The sequence below is a fragment of the Protopterus annectens genome, chromosome 5.part0 (assembly GCF_019279795.1).
Source record: "Protopterus annectens isolate FY-2018-M chromosome 5.part0, PAN1.0, whole genome shotgun sequence".
NCBI lineage: Eukaryota > Metazoa > Chordata > Ceratodontiformes > Protopteridae > Protopterus > Protopterus annectens.
This window is the reverse complement of record NC_056735.1, coordinates 1,179,510,988-1,179,523,542: the sequence shown is the minus strand read 5'-3', so window position 1 is coordinate 1,179,523,542 and position 12,555 is coordinate 1,179,510,988. Positions and strand designations below refer to the sequence as shown.

At 39.9% G+C, this 12,555-nt stretch overlaps 1 protein-coding gene across 18 annotated transcripts in view; it reads left to right on the top strand.

Annotated features, from left to right (window-relative positions):
- KIF1A (kinesin family member 1A) overlaps nucleotides 1-12,555 on the top strand; it is a 2,189,582-nt gene that overhangs the window by 1,611,673 nt on the left and 565,354 nt on the right. The gene's annotated exons all lie outside the window — the stretch shown is intronic.

The following is a 12,555-nucleotide window of genomic DNA, read 5'->3' as shown; positions in this document are numbered from 1 at the left end:
TCTGTAGCAAACTACAGTTTGCTTTGCAGTCTTACCTAGTGTTAGTTGCACCTGTAGAATTTCAGACGCATTGTGTTGGGCAACTAGCCTGGTGGTGTGAATATCCTTGGTGAATATGGACACTCCTCCACCTTTAGTTTTCCTAGTGACATATGCATTTTTTAAATCTTCTATAGCAGCCAGGACAATATACCACAACCTTGTTTAGTTCCAGCATCCGACCAAACTCTCCAGTCTGACTGCCAAGTTCCAACACAAAATCCAATTTGTCAGTCAGTTTCAGCCTCATATCCAATAATTCAGTTTATAAACTCTTCACCAACATAAAAAAGCAAATCCTCCTATCACTTTACCCCAGATATCTCCCCCAAAGAAATTTAATGTACTGGTATCTAACCCCCAAAGAAATGTAATGTACTGGTATCTGACCCCCAGAGAAATGTAATGTACTGGTATCTAACCCCCAAAGAAATGTAATGTACTGGTATCTAACCCCCAAAGAAATGTAATGTTCTGGTATCTAACCTCACATAGATAATGGAAAAAATGGGTTAGAATTTTTCCAGATGATACCAGGGTTTGGGGGTAATATCTGAGTGGGGTGCAAGGCTGGTAAGGGACCTAAAGGATCTACTTAAATGTTTCAAAATGTGGCAGTTCATTTTAATCTCTTCCAAGTACACGCTATACATGGGAAATGATACCCAGGGTCCGTTATGTAACTTGGATGGGACAGCCTCAAAAATAAATAAATACATAATAAAAAAACAAGTACTAAAGAAGGATTGAATGCATTATTGTTAAAGAAAGAATGAACCACTACTGTCTCAGTGCATCAGATAGAGCAAATCAAATATTAAGGTGTATCTCCAGAAATGTGGAATTAATGGATAGAAAGGCAATGTAATCCCTCAATCAGATGCTTGTAAATCCACAACTGGATTACTGTATACAGTTGCAGAGGCCTTACAAGTAGAAATAAGTGCACAGTGTACTAAGAAGGGTGACACAGATGGTATGGGAGTGGAGACAACGGTGTACGAAGACAAGCTTAGGAAGTCTGGCTTGTTTTACTAAAACTGAGAAGAGAAAGAAGAAATGTGATAGTGTAACTTTAAGTCATTAAATAAGATTTGTGATGTTTTCTGAAGAAGTCTATGGGTGACTAGCGGCAAATAAAGTTATTACACTAAAACACCTGTTCTCTTCCTTATGTTCTTCTGGAGTAGTGCCTGGCACCGGTGTTTTTTCTTGTATTTCTTATAATGTACTCAGTATCCCAGCTGTATTGTTTTCAGTATCACTTGCTAGTACTTCCCAGTAGAGCATTTTCCTGTCTATGATTCTGATATTGCTAAGCACCACCATGACCATACTACCTTTATATGAACCCTTCTGGTGGTCCTTCTTTATTTATCCTCCACCTTGTCCTTTCCACTGCCATTTTATATTTCTACTCATCCCTCTTCTCCTTATACTCTCTGGTATTTCTTCTCTGTCTTCTTTATTATCTTCTATTCTCCTTCCTTTAGCTACTCAGATGACTTCTATTGATAAATCTCCTAAACTGTGTCACCATCTGTTGCATCTGCACTCTTTCTTACTAATTTTGTACTCCCCCAAGCCTTCTCCACCTTCCCTCTGCATTGCCTCCCTTCCTGTGCCTCAGAAGACCCTTTCCTTCTGTACTTTTTCTACAAACCTTTGCCACTGTTGTTGACTCCTGGATCTCTGTACTTTTCCTACAGACCTTTGCCACTGTTGTTAACTCTTGGATGTCTGTACTTTTCCTACAGACTTTTGCCTCTGTTATTGACTTCTGGCTGTCACTCCTGTAATTCAATCAGGGTTTTCAACTTCCTCCTCCTCCTCCTCATTTTGCTCATATTTAAAAAAAACTGCTTTTGTCTACCCATCTGTGATTATCCTTCATCCTAGGTAACTCTTGCTTGCCCCAATCCCCCAATGTCCTCCCCTTGTCATTCTGTTGCTGTTCCCTACCTACCATCTCCTAGTTGCTACCTATACCTTTCCACCCTTTCCCATATGTACTGGCTCTTGCTTGCCCTTCTGTATTTATCCTGGATCTGCTTTCCTCTGTACATGCTGCTCCTCTTCTCTGCTCCACCTTGCTCCTCTTCTGACTCCCTCAGTCCAGTGCTTTTATTGTTGCAGAATCAACACATACACACATTTCCCTGCTCATGTCTTAGTCTCGTCCTCCCTTTTCCCTTTTGTATTCCCCAAAAGGTTTATTCACTTAGTTCTGATCTTTAGTACACAATATGGAATTTTTCATTTACCTAGGGAAAATCTTCAAGCTAAACATGTAACACAGCTACTTGCCTTCAAATAATGTTACCACTAGCTTCCTGTATAACATGGCTTAAATAATATCATTATAGAATTATGAACTTTACTCAACCAAAGGCACTGCCAAAACAGAAAAATTTGACTGGATCCAATATACATCTACTGTAAGAATGTTTTGCTCTTCTGTTTAAACCTTATTTGGTAGCTGCCACTGAGGTAAATATACATCAGGCTTTTTACAATCTGAATTTTGCACTCCATTTGTGTTGCAGTGAAGAGTCCAGTCAAGGTTGAAGCATGTTTATAATGAATATATATTATTATATATAATGATCATAGTTCTGAATGCATTATTAAAGACCTGTGTTTTATTTTGCATTCCTAGGATGGTACTGAAACACTATAATTTTCATGGGAAGTCTGCATATCTCCATAACATCTCAGTAAACAGAGATTCACAAATATTTATACAGATTTTGTCGGTTTTTCTACAATTTCATCACTGCCAGATTGCTTTTTAACCTTATTTGGTACCTAACTGTCTTTGATGTAAATTTAAATCAGGCTTTTACAAATGAGTTGTTTCACAGCATAGGTACATTCTCCACTTACATTTTACTGATAAGATCAAGCTAAGATGAAATCTGTGCGTCATCATGCTGAAACACTTCCATTTTTCTCGGGTAATTTTCATTTCATCCCATGATACTTTGAAAAATCAATGCTTGCAAATATTTTTAAACAACTATAAAGAATGAATCTGAGTATGACAATTCCAATGGCTAGTTAATTGAAAACAATTGAATTCTCCCTGAAGATGGAAGTTTTATTTTGTTAATATAATGCCTAAACACTTTGAATGGTAGAACTATTTGACCAAAAAACAAGGGGGATGGAGGGAGTGGCTACATCAGCAGTGATCATTTAATCATCTATTGTTATGGAAAGTTTACTTACACAATTGTACAATGTTCGTCATATTGATCACTGCTGCAGTAGTTTTAGCTATATGGGTAGATTACCACAATTAACTACTTTTGGGAGATCAAAGAAAAGTCCAGGAGCCCTTTGAGAATGGTCCTAGCAAAGCTTGATCAGGACCTAGAGAATGAATCAAACTTATAGAGCTTTATAAAAATATGTGCAAAGGACAGAGTTGTTGCTTCTGGAATACTTCTAGAATCCAACCCTTTCCCAAAAGCCATATATATTAGTGGAAAAGGTAGAAAAGCATACAGGAACTTTCCAGGGAAAACAAAAAGTATCAGTCTTCCAAAGCTTTCTTGATTGAAGTTTTCCAGCAGAATCTTGCCTGCTAATTGTTTAGAGAAGCAAACAGGCCCACTTGAGGAACTCCCCTGATCTAGTTTCCATTTTTGAGGGCCTGCCCTTGTCCTGTTCAGCCGCACAGTTTTGCTTTGATAAAATATAGAATGCCTGGAGAGTGAGATTGTGCTCCAAAGCTGTATCCCAAGCTAACATGGCTAGACTGGAAAGGGAGCATGACCTGGTTTCCCTTGCTTGCTGATATACTGCAAAACTCTGGTATTGCCTGTAACAACTTGAAGTAGTCCTGGGGATAAAAGATGGTTCAGAAAATAGAGTGCCTTGATCAGGACAAGCAACTGTTTTATATTTATGTTCTTGCATTTATCTTTGGTGTCCCACACAACTATCAATTTAATCCCTCCTGAAACTGCTTCCCAAGCAATGACTGAGGCATCTGTGGTGACTGACTGCTTTGGAACAGGAAGAGAGAAAGGGAGACCTGGATTTAGGGATATCTGTTGTCTCCGCCAAGTGATTTCTGTTCTGACAAACCTCAGCACTGCAATTGGAAAAGACAAAGGATGTTGGTGCTAGGACCAAACAGACTTCAGATACTACTGCATCTTTCTCATTTGGAGTCTTGCCAGGGGTATCATGAGACTCATAGAAGGCCCAAGACCTAAAATGCTGAGGTATTCTCCTGTAGTGACCAAAATCTGAGTGGAAAATCTTAAGAATAGAACTAGAAATAGAGCTATGCTTTCCATCTGGAAGGAAATCTCTTTGAACTGCAGTGTCTAGTTGACATCCCAGACACATAATCCTGTGAGAAGGAGTCCAGTAAAACTTTTGAATGTTCTCTTGAAATCCCAGCTTGTTTAAATGATTTTTTACCCGAGACAGATTCCTGATACTTTAAAAAGACTCTGCAAAGATAAGCAAGTTGTCTAAATATGGAAAAATGTGGATACCCAGTAGCCTGCTGTGAAGAAATTAGACACTGTCATCTGTGCAAGCATGTCTGGCTGAAGTTTTGTACATATTTCAGATTAACCTGTGTATTATATGCTAGCATGGCTAGCTATGATATTGTAAATAAGTTCTTATACATTGATTTATAATCTGTTTGTACAGAATGTTTTAAAAGACTTGAACAGTGTTGCTTTACATTTCTAACTGAGCATATTTGTGAAGAAGATTCTAAATGCAGACTGTCTCAGAATCAGCTGATCTGCAGATGATGTCATCAGAATGTTGACAGTTGCTATGTGTTACTGTCAGAGGCTAAAAGGCAGGAAGGAACTTTATTAAACAGCTGTTGGTTGATTTTCAAAACATGAAATGAAAATTAGAACTGGAACAGTTGTGACAGTTAAGGTAGTCTATAAAAGAGCCTGCTGAAGACAGTTGAAGTCAGTTAACAGCCAGTTATAGTTGCCAGTTACAGTTACTTGTTCACAGTTGTACTATGCAGTGGACACCCAAAAGAACTTATCAAGAACTGTAAGCCTGCCTTTGCTGTGTTGTGATAATAATTTAGTTTAGATCAGGGACAGTTTTCTTTAGTCAGATAGTAACATTATAACTAATTAGTTAAAGTTTTTCTAAATGTTTGATTTTTATCCTACAGTATTGATTTCATGTTCCTGGTGATTGAGTTCTGTTTATTGGAATTGCCTGTTTTATAATTGTATTCACTTTTCTCATTATTAAATATTTTATTAATTTACATTGTGGCTGGTCAGTCGGTGTTTTCTTTAGTGATTTGCTAGTGCTTATACCTGGTTTAATAACTTCTCAGGCCACTCTGAAAGCCTGGCTTCTTTAGGTCATTTGCCATCATTTGTTTTAATATCTAATTTTCATAAGTGGACACCCCTTTAAAAGGGCATGCAGGCTCTCTGATTGGTAGCAGTATCTTGCCATATTATTTTGGGAAAGGAGCACAGCTGGAAATCTGTGTCAGGCTATCCCAGAAATGTTAGGATGTGTGAGATTTAAATTATGTGTGAGTGTATCAGAGGTCTTAAACTGGGACACATTTTCATAAGTGGACACCCCCCTAAAATGGCATGTAGGCTCTCTGATTGGTAGCAGCATATTACCATATTATTTTGTGAAAGGGGCACAGCTGAAAATCTGTGTCAGGCTATCCCAGAAGTGTTCAGATGTGTGAGATTTAATTTATTTAAGTGTAAGTGTATCTGAGGTCTTAAACTGGGACACATTGCTCTGAAGTGTGTAATAAGGAGTTACATTAAGGGTGGACAGAAGTATACAGTTCAGTCCCAGGTTATAGAGTGTGCTCCTGTTTTGCTCTTAGGGAAAATTGTGAAATATTACTCCTGTTTAAGTAACAGTCTCACATTGATGTTAGTAGTGAGGGTTGAAGCTCCTAAGTTACTGACCCAGGATAGTGGGGACCGTCACATTATTGTTGCCAGTCCAGGTGGATATTATCCAGACATCACATTATTTGGTAACAGTGGTGTGGGATTTTTAATCGGACTTCAGTGGCCTGTGGGTAGTTGTCATTAAGATGTGCACTCTTGAGAGTCACAAAGTAAACGTACAGAATCTCAGTTCACCACAGTTTTATTTATTTTTAGTCAGTTAGTCAGGGACAGTAGGCAAATATGCCAGCAGAAGACTATAGTTAGCTGACAAAGAGCCAGTTGTCCAAGGAGTGTGAAGACAGAGGACTGGTGCATGCCAACCTGTGTAAGGGAGCAATGATCTCAGCCTTAGTTGCAGCTTCAGCTCAGACCAGCTGTTCGGAGGATATCCAGTTTGGTATTTGTGATGTGCACCCTGCTGAGACACAAAAGACCACATTTTCCTCAGAGGACCTCAGAATCCATCTAGAGTTAAGGAGACTGGAACTGGAGGCTGAAAAAATGGAGAGAATGTGACGCCTGGAGGCTGAGGAGAAGCAGCATCAATATGAACTGAAGGCCAAATGACTGGAGACTGAAGAGAGACTGCACCTGGAGGCTGAGGAAAAGGAGAAGCAGCATCAATATGAAATGGAGGCTGAGGAGAAACAATGTCAATATGAACTAGAGGTCAAATGATGTTTAGATGCCAAGGAAAACAAGAGACATTGCCGGCAAGAAGTGGAAGTTCTTACCCTTTGAAAGGGTCATGGAGGTAATGGGGAAGGAAATAACCAGGCCCCAGACACTGTAAAGGTCAGTAGACTTTTTTTCTCAATAAAGGGATGGGGATGACTTTGATAGTTTTATTCATATATTTGAGAGGGTATGTGATGTTGACCATGAGCTCTGGGTTTTGCTCCTAACTCCCTTACTGCATGGTAAAGCTGTTGAGACCATGTCACAATTATCTGATGTAGATTGTTTGAATTATGATAAAGTTAAGAACTGTCTTCTTTATTGTTTTAAACTAACACCTGAAGCTTATAGAAAAAAAACTTTTGCAAACATAGACACAAGGCACATGAAAGTGTGTGTGATTACATTGCTGATTTAAGTACTTACATTCACAGATGGGTGAGTGGGTGTCAGGCCAACACTTTTGAGTAACTATCAGACCTTTGGGTGAGGGAACAAGCCCTCATTACTTTGGCTGATGACATGAGAAGCTGGTTAGCAGACAGAGAGTGTAACTCTGAGGAGGAGTTGGGGAGAAAAGGGGATCACTGTTTAGCAACCAGAGCACCAATGCATAGGAAAGGGATACCTAGTGCTGCACATGTACATAAGGGAACCCCATGAGGGAAGTCTAAACCACTCCAACAGAATACACCAGTAACTGGAAACTACTAGTCCAAGTACACTGTTAGGGATTAGATGTTTCAAATGTAACCAGAGGAGCCACATAGCAGTCAAATGTTCATCAAGGTAAGGTGAGAAAAAAAAGGTGAGGGAACCAGCAAGTGGGGATGACAAACTACCAGTGGTAAGTAGTTTGGAAACAACAGGGGTGTCAAACTATCACCAACATTTATATCCTATCTTAGCAGGTGGAAAACAGGTTACAGCTAAGTAAGACACAACTTCTGATTAACCACTGTTTGGCATGTAGTGGTTAGAGAAAAGCAGTACTTGCTTGATCAGTCCACTCCAGTCAGAGCTTTGGAAGGGACCCCATTCCAAATACCTTTGGCTAGGGTTCACTATGACTGGGAAGGTGGGAGAGGGAGCAAGCAAGTAGGTGTGTTTGAAGGTATTCCTGCAGATGTCTTGATAGATAATAACCTGGATGATGCAGTACCTTGTGTACATGCAGTGGCAAGCAGTTAAGCTTGGAGACAGGCATGTAGGTCTGGTAGCCTGGGGGAGACCCAGACAGATCTTATACCCGAAGCTGGGACTGGTGAGGTGGCTGTTTCAGAGAAGGCGATATCCTGTAGCAGTGGGTCTGAAAGTGAGCTGCAGCTGCTGGGAAGTACTGATTTTCCCATGGAAACAGTTACTTCAAGGACAGAAGTGAGTGATAGTACCCAGACTGACAGTGAGGCACAGCTGTTAGAAGTCCTGTGGAAGGGGAGCTTGTGAGGATCACAAATGTAGAGTTGAGACAGGCTCAACCTGCGGACCCAACATTACAAAGTTTGAGGGAGATGGCTAAGGAAGCAGATGAGGCTCAAGGAAGAGGGGAGTCTGTATACGGGAACATATGTGTAAAGAGTGGACTCCTAAGGGAGGGCTGGAAGGTGAGGTAGTATGGCAGTTGGTAGAACCTACAGCCTACCATCTGCCACTTCTAGATATAGTCCATAATATCCCTTGTGCAGGTGATATTGAGGCAGAGAAGGAAGGTTTGTTGCATAGAAAGTGGACTCCTAAGGGAGGGCTGGAAGGTAAGATAGTAGGGCAGCTGGTAGACCCTAGAGCCTGCCGTCTGCCACTTCTGGCTGTAATATCTAATATTCCTTTTGCAGATGATATTAATGTATAAATGTGGCAAATGCTTTGCTAGAACTTTTCAGCAGGGTATGTTTTCCAAGGGAAATACTGACTGACTAAGGTGCCAACTTCATGTCAGACCTGCTGACTTGCTTGTGGAAATGCTATGGGGTGACACGTTTAGAGGCCCCCACTACCCCCAGACTAATGGTCTTGTGGACAGTTGTTGGTTTATTTTCAAAATATGAAATAAAAATTAGAACTGGAACAGTTGTAACACTTGTCTATAAAAGAGCCTGCTGAAGACAGTTAAAATTAGTTGTTGTCAGTTAACAGCCAGTTATAGTTACAGTTGCAGTTGTTAGTTTTTCACATTTGTACTGTGCAGTGGATACCCAAAAGGACTCACCAAGAACTGTATCCCTGCCTTTGTTCTGTTGTAATAATAATTTAGTTTAGATTAGGGTCAGTGTTCTTTAGTCAGATTGGAAAATTATAACTAATCAGTTCAAATTTTTCTAAATGCTGGATTCTTCCTAATCCCAAAGAAAGTCAACAAGACTTGAAGACTTCTTTTAAACATATCCTGTCTGAGCAAGCACTTAAAGGTCAAGAAGGTACATTGGTAACACTGCAACTGTTGTCATATCTTTTTTATTGAGCTTGGATGTCAAGTTTGAATGTTACTGGCACGCCAGTATCTTTCATCTTCAAAAAAGATTTATTAGAAAGCAGTAAACATTACTTCTAGATGTTGGTTTAGCAACTACCGCCTACTCCTCAAACCCTGCCATAGTGTCACTGAGACTGAAAGGCATGGGAATTTAATTCCGTCTGTTTGACTGTCTGATTCAAGCACAGAACACTTGACAAGATTGATGGTTACATTTCTGGACTACTCCCAAGCTAAATAAAAGGAGAACTGGAATACAAGGAATCCCTTCACAAAGTCAGGCCAGGAGGTTGTATTTCATGGTGAGTGTTTCATTGTGGCCAGATAAGCTTTATAGTCCAAACAGGCACATCCTAAAAAAGTTACACAGAGCCACTGACTGGGCTTACTAATCACATGGTAAAGGTTGGAGGTCAGGTGAGCTACTAATCAGATAGTTGGCAGAGCAAGAAAATCAATACTGATGAGATAATATCAGTGGAAACTGGATAATGGGATATGGGCTGTCATCTTACCAGTGGAGTGTGGGCCAGAATCTCTGAAAATTGCAAGCTTGATTTAGTTGGTCTTACACCTAAACAGTGTTGGTCCTGGAGCCTGACTTCTTAAACACTGGTGGTCTTTTTCTATCTTGCTCTGTCTCTGTCTTTCTCACTTCTCACTCACTCCCTCTCTCTTTTCCATTCTTCTATGATGATCCTGAGGAGAGTCCCTGGGAAAGTGCAGGGATGTTCATAAGCTTCAGCATGTAAGCTGTACAGCTGGGGTTGCTTCAATAAGATTAGAAACTGCAAAAATGAAAAATGCTGTCTTTATTTTCTGCATATGCAGCTACCAGCTGTTCAGATTATTCAACTGTCTTAGAAATATGGATATGATGCTTGATAGGTACCACCATCCACTGACATAGCTCTTATGAGAGACTCCAACATTCAAGTGAAGAAAGACAAAGAAAACTGGTGGGTATGATTGGCAGAGCTCACTTAGCTGATCTAATCCCTACTAATATATTGTTTTTGGAATTTCCTAATAGTTCTAGATTATCTATAATAAACATAAAGTTCAAACACAAGGATGTCTATCAGTGCAATAGTTACCAGTGTACACTGGGTCAATAGTTATTGATCAACTTTGCAGATCTGTCATCAGGTCTGATGTCATATGTCCTGCAAACTTAGTTCAGAAGTATTTATTTTATTTATTTAACATTTGTTGACTGGGAAAGTGCGACTAGGACAGAGCCTATTTTCAGCAGAAGCCCAGGGAGAAACAGTCCAGATGCATGTCTTTGGAATGTATTGATCTGTCAGCTGTTTGATAAACCTAGGCATGTACTGAGAGCATCCTGGGAATGCCTAGGAGAAGCTTCTATGTGTGAGACGTTCAGTCCAAACTCCAGAAGAGCTTCTTTTATATACCCTAGGTAGGCCATGGATTTGGAGTCTGAATGAACCTTGTACGAGACCTCAATAGTTGAGCTGATTGCAAGGAACTGTGGCTCAAACATGATTGATGCTTGTTGGTGAGAAAAGATGTCAAGCTAAATGAAGGGGCAATTCATGTAATGAGAGTATGGAGGTTTCTGCATTTAACTGATAGTTGTCGATAAGTGAGTATGGAAGAAGCTGTAGCAGGTGCCAAATTCAAGACTTTGGTATGGTAGATTTTAGTGAGGCCAGGAAGAATTACTTTTGGATGTCTCAAAGAGGTTCTGACAAACCATCTGGAGATTCAGAATGGAGTAGAACAAAACAAAAGCTCTTTTTAGCTAGGGTGGGTGGGGAAATGCTGGCTTCAAATAATGACACTGATATGAATCAGAAAGGACACTGAAAAACTGCTGAATCTAGTGGATATGCCTTTGCCTAAGGGGACAGGTCAGAAGCATCTTGTAGGACTGGGTCCATTTCTGTAGATAAGATTACATTACTTAAACTGTTCTTCTCCATTAATGTTATGAGTGTGTGAAATGCAGCCAAAAATGCTGGGGGTGCTGGATATTTATGTGGCAATTTGGTTATGTCAGTTTATTATATGTTTTGTTTTAGTGATTATTTATTTGTGTTTAATTTCTTCTATTTGTTTTAATTTATTGTTTACTATAGTGCTTGATAGACAAACCCCTAAATGAACTTGAACTTAAACTTGAACGTGCCTTTTCGTTGTTGAGTGAAAGATGGGAATACTATATGTGCATTTGCATAGCTGATGGTTGTCACCATTTTCAGACTGGGGAGAAGGGAAGAAGGGGGGGGGTCAGTTAGAGTAGATGGATCATGGTCTTCAGTCTCTCTGGGAAAGCCTGTAGCAGGGTGTTAGTAAAAAAAATAATAATTTAATACCTGAGCCCGTGATTCAGGAAAACAATATGGATTCCATCTTGGGTCTGAAACAGTGGATCAGGTCTTAATCCTTGCATGAATATTGTACAGATAGTGAAAATTTCCGATTAGTAGCAGCATATGCATTGTGAATCTATTCAGGCATATGATCTCATACTCCAGGGTGGTGTCACAATGTTATGAGTCTCAGTACCATGGCTACATACTATTTTTCCCTGTATTTGAGGTTCATGAATGCTATCTGCATTCTCAGCATTAAATTCATTATGAACAAGCCAGCATAGGATTCCATAAGTGTGTATTTTTCTTCCATCATGTTAATGATTTTGAGGGACAGGATTTCACGACACAGCAGAAGTTTCAAGAATATCTAGTTATAGGTACATAAGAGATAGATCATTGTCGGTGATGTCATCTTTTCTTCAAAAGGCTGTAATCTCCATTGGACTAATGGTGCTGAAGTTTAAAGATGGCTTACACTGAGGAAGGCTTTATGTAGCCAAAACCGGTCTGGTTCTTTGGTTTTGTAATTGTTTTTGCCTATATGCCATAATTAAATAATATATTCTACACCATTTTGTGCTGGCCTGTTTTTCTCATATGGATTGTATCTTTTTGGGCCATTGCACTTGCCTTACTTGCGAGGGTTCATCTCTGCTGAAATTTAAAGCCCTAACTGTGATCCACTTGACCCAGGACTGAATAGTGGCACAGGTGCTAAAGTAGCAGATGGGATAGATGGGAGTGAGCAACAGTCATTAGCTTGCAAAACTCAGTGGAACGATAGTGGCTCAACATGTTACTGTATTAGCCTTTAGTGTAGGTAGAGTCTATTGCAGCTGTAGGACAGGTCATGATGTGCCCCCAAATAGTGCCCCAAATAGTACACAGCACTACAGAAAGGGTCAGCATATGTGTAGAAGAGTGCATGTATCACAGGCTAATATTGCATGCCACACCTCAGTGGTGTACATCAGTCCCACAAGGGGTGGAGTTAAGGACTTAAAATTAGAAAATCCCCTTCCCCTTACCAGTGTGTATCAGTAGACTTAGGTGTTGTGGCTGCTGACTAGTTCTCCAGTCTAGA